General features: G+C 45.4%; 1 non-coding gene across 1 annotated transcript; it reads right to left on the reverse strand.

The window, feature by feature from the left end:
• Positions 1 to 3,366: 3,366 nt before the first annotated feature.
• Positions 3,367 to 3,473, reverse strand: LOC120098441 (U6 spliceosomal RNA). The gene has a single exon (XR_015643221.1). It is a non-coding gene; the product is annotated as a U6 spliceosomal RNA (small nuclear RNA).
• Positions 3,474 to 4,432: the final 959 nt, after the last annotated feature.

The raw sequence follows: 4,432 nt of genomic DNA on the forward strand, positions 1-4,432 counted from the left end.
GCCCTTCCAATTAGAGAGAAAGCGATTTCTTGGTTAAGGTTTCTATTGCTGTGGTAAGACACCATGACCAATAAATAAATAAACAAACAGACAAATAAAAGGAAAGAGTTTTTTTTTTAACATAACTTAGATCACAGTTCATTGAGGGAAGCCGAGGCAAGAATCTAGACACAGGAGTTGATGCTGATGCAGATGCCAAGGAGGAGTGCTGCCTACTGGCTTTCTCCTCATGCTCCTCATGACTGACTTAGTTTAATATAACCCAAAGCCATCAGAAGTGGCACCATCTACAGACTTGCCATAGGCCAATGGAGGTATTTTTCTCAACTGAGAGTCCTTCTTTTGAACTCACTCTAGCTTCTGTCAAAAACCAACAAAACCAGGTCATTCACAATCCTGGGAACAGTCACTGTGCCTTGCCTCCTCTGTCACATCCCATAGTCCCAGACCACATGTGTCCCTTCTCTGCCTGATTGTCTGTGTGTTAGTATCACTGCCCAGGGCAAGCTGTACTTGATTCTCTCTTCTTTCTTCCACATGAGACTGCAGATGGGAGCAGGACCCCAACCCCTTTCCTCCACTCTTTGGAGGAACATAGACTAGAGTATAACCTCTAGTCAGTGCTCATTAAGAAACGGTATAGTTGTCCTCCAAGAGGCCCAACGAGTAGCTGACTGAGACAGATGCAGATACTTACACTCAACCATTGGACTGAAGTCAGGGACCCCTGTGGTTGGATTAGGGGAAGGATTGAAGAGGCTGAGGAGGAGGGCAACTCCTATAGGAAGACCAGCACTCTCAGCTAACCTGGACCCCTGAAATCTCTGACACTGAGCCACCAGCCAGGCAGCATACACTAGCTGCTCCACAGCCCCCCAAAACATATACAGCAGAGGACTGCCTGGTCTGGCCTCAGTGGGAAAAGATTCACTTAACCCTCAACAGACTTGAGGCCCCAGGGAGTAGGGAGGTTTGGTGTGTGTGGGGGGGGCATCCTCTTGGAGACAGGGACCTGGAAGGAGGGATGGGATGAGGAACTGTGGGTGGGTGGACTGGGAGGGGAGCAATGACCAGACTGTAAAAAAAATAAAAGTAATGAAAGAAAGAAAGAAAGAAAGGAAGGAAGGAAGGAAGAAAGAAAGAAAGAAAGAAAGAAAGAAAGAAAGAAAGAAAGAAAGAAAGAAAGAAAGAATTGGATGAGTGTCTGTTTCCAGATAAGAAAACAACAGGCTGGGGTTGGGGATTTAGCTCAGTGTAGAGCGCTTGCCTAGGAAGCGCAAGGCCCTGGGTTCTGTCCTCAGCTCCAGAAAAAAAAAAAAAAAAAAAAAAAGAAAAGAAAAGAAAAGAAAACAACAGGCTGGAGGAACTACTGTGCCCACAGTTTCACAGCTGGCTAGGCACAGGCCTGCCCTTTGCAGTTGTGCATTCCTTCCTGGAACCCTATCTCATTCTTTCATTGCTCTGTTAACCAGTAAGCTTCTTCTTCCGTGGAGTGGAGCTCATCTTATAGTTCTTGCTCACACTTTACTACATAAAGGGACACAAACTGAGCCTCATCCCCATGCCTTTCCTACCTCAGCATTCGTAAACACTTTTTCTTCCCATGCAAGCCAAGTTGGCTCACAAAGTAGCTTCCCCACCTCTCCCCTAGACACGGTGTAGTCTATCGGTCCCAAAGTTCCATGCCAATCTCATCTTGCAGGTGTGTAGGGGCAGGGGAAGAGCAGACCAAACATTTGTTTTTGCTCCTGTGAGTACCACATGACCCCTCCCCATCATCACCTCACCCCGTCCCTGCTGTAGTAGCAGGCAGTCAAGCTCTCCCCCATCTTGCTAGTTGCCATGGAGACCCACGCTTTCAAGCTGTGTACACATATCCTCCACAAAGACGGTGTTAAATGAGCAGAAGGCAGAAAAGTCACTGCCACCCGACAAGCCCATCTGTGGAACAAAGTCAGCCAAGCTCCTCGGCTCCTGTGTAGGGTGCCGTCAAGACCCAGCAGGCCTACACCAGCCCCAGCCCCTCCATGCTCAGACTTGGTGATACTGCATTCCACATATCATTTTCCGTCCTTGTGCTTGCCAAGCAAACTCTGTAGGTAGAGCACCCTTGCCTAATGACCTTGGCCGAATCCAGTCTCTCACACCCATGTGGGTACCCTCTGCCCCTGGGCTAACACAAAAGACGGTAGTTGGAAATAAAGTAAACAAAAGATCAAGATGGGAAACATCTTAGTTGAACTGGTAAGTCCTTCCTTGTGTTTGCTGTTCAGGAATCTGGAGAAACAATGCCTTCGTTTTTAAAATTATAACTGTCAATTTGTATTGATTACACTAGTTAACACATGTCACCTTGACATTTCTATACATGCAATTGTTGTACTTCGTTTAAATCCACCCTTCTCTATCACTCCCCAGCCCCAACCCTAGCTCCTTCTCTGATAGTCCCTCTTCTATCTTCAGGTTTTGTTTGGGTGTTTGGTTTTGCTTCTGTGTGAAAGAAAATGTGCAGTACTTTTCTTCCTGCATCTGGCTTGTTTTGCTTAACACGATGATCTTCTTGAGAATTCATTATTCTTTATGGTCAACAAATACACTGCTGGATTCTGTCATCTACTCATGTATTTTGGGTACCTAGACTGTTGTGGATAGTGCTGTGATAAACACAGGCACATAAATACCTCTTGTGCCTCATAATTCCAATCCCTTTAGCCATATGTTTAAAGTGGATAGCCACATCCTATGGTACTTCTATCTTGAGGGTTTTAAAGACCCTCCACACTGTTTCTCAGAATGGATGTGTTAATCTGAATGCCTCCTGACAGTATATCAATAATTCGAATATCTGTCAGAACAATCAAGGAAAGAAAAGTTTGTTTTGACTCAGGGTAGGGAAGGCATAGATGGATGGAGGTCCACCATGACAGGAGCTTGCACTGGCACCTGTTCTCGTGATACATACAGAAAGTAGAGACTACAGGCTGTGTCCCATAGTCAGGTATACCTTCAAAGGCCTGCCCCTAATGACTTATTTCTACATTCCAAAACTGAACCCAAGGCCTCCACAGTCTTCGAAACAATGCTAAAGGACCAAGTCTCCCAAGTTGGAGCCTGAGGGAAATTTCTATTCAAGCCATAACAACATTGTTGTTATGTTATGCATTCATTTTTTTTCCTTTTTTTCAGAGCTGGGGACCAAACCCAGGGCCTTGCACTTGCTAGGCAAGCGCTCTACCACTGAGCTAAATCCCCAACCCCATGCATTAATTTTTTATGTTTGTTGATTGGCTTATAAATGGGAGTGAGATAAACTCGCAACTGTTATTGAACAGTGCTTATATATCTACGGCTTTTCTTTTTTGAGATCTTCTTTTATAATGCCTCATGAATTTGCATGACATCCTTGCACAGGGACCATGCTACTCTTCCCTGTACTGTTCCAATTTTAGTATATGTGCTGCCGAAGCAAGCACTCTTTTGAGATCTTTTTGGCACAGTCACTGGCTGGATATCACTTGCCCTTTTGCCTCAGGACTTCATCCTTGGGTTTAGCTGATGGATGGGTGCCCTCTTACATCCTCTGTAAAACTTCAAAGGGCTAAGGTGCCTGCATATGGCTCATGAAAACACAGTGTTCCTAAAGTTCAGACTTCTGACTGATATCCTTATTGCCAACATCCTGGAGAGAGTCACACCCTATACTCACTGGCTCTGTCCTCCATCCACCTAATCAGGAATTGCTCAGTTCCCTTTAGCTGCTGCCACCAATGACTAGCCAGAACAAACTGGGTGATCAGGGCCTATCAGGCCCAAAGATGTCACCTTTGATGCTATTGCTTATCTTTGAGCCTGGCCTCTTTTATATGTGGCTTACACAATGTTAGCAAGCTCTGGTCCTCGATGATCTTGCATCAAGCAATCTCCAGAACACTCTGTATTCCATCCTCCCTCATGGAATGTGGGCCTGGCAAATGTTAAAATGCCCATTTTTCAATAGGGGAATCTTTGAAGTTAGGAGTGTTCAGAAGCATCTCGGAAAGGGCATCCAAGCAATCATTTTAAGAACAGCTCTCTGTTTTGATCCCAAGAGTCACCTGTGAAGGTCTGGCCAACACAGACTGCAAGTCGCTGTGTGCAGATAACAACTTGCCAGGTATCTGGAACAGCAGCACATCCCAGGAAGGCTTCCTGCCAGGGGTATGATGTAATGCACATTCCACACACATGCCTACCGCCTGGGATGGATGGCCGATGTTTTTAAGGGAAACAGGATAGTCAAAACTCTTACAACGTGTAACACGCTGTATAGTGCATATATGATGTTCTGCCTGGTTCCTCCCATGGAAGCTTGTCTTCCTGAGTTGGTTTCACTCTCTAATGGTTTATGCTCTACAATCTGAAGACATTTCTTCTAACCCTCCACCTCATTCTT

Source organism: Rattus norvegicus, chromosome 18 (assembly GCF_021556685.1).
Source record: "Rattus norvegicus strain SHRSP/BbbUtx chromosome 18, alternate assembly SHRSP_T2T, whole genome shotgun sequence".
Lineage (NCBI taxonomy): Eukaryota > Metazoa > Chordata > Mammalia > Rodentia > Muridae > Rattus > Rattus norvegicus.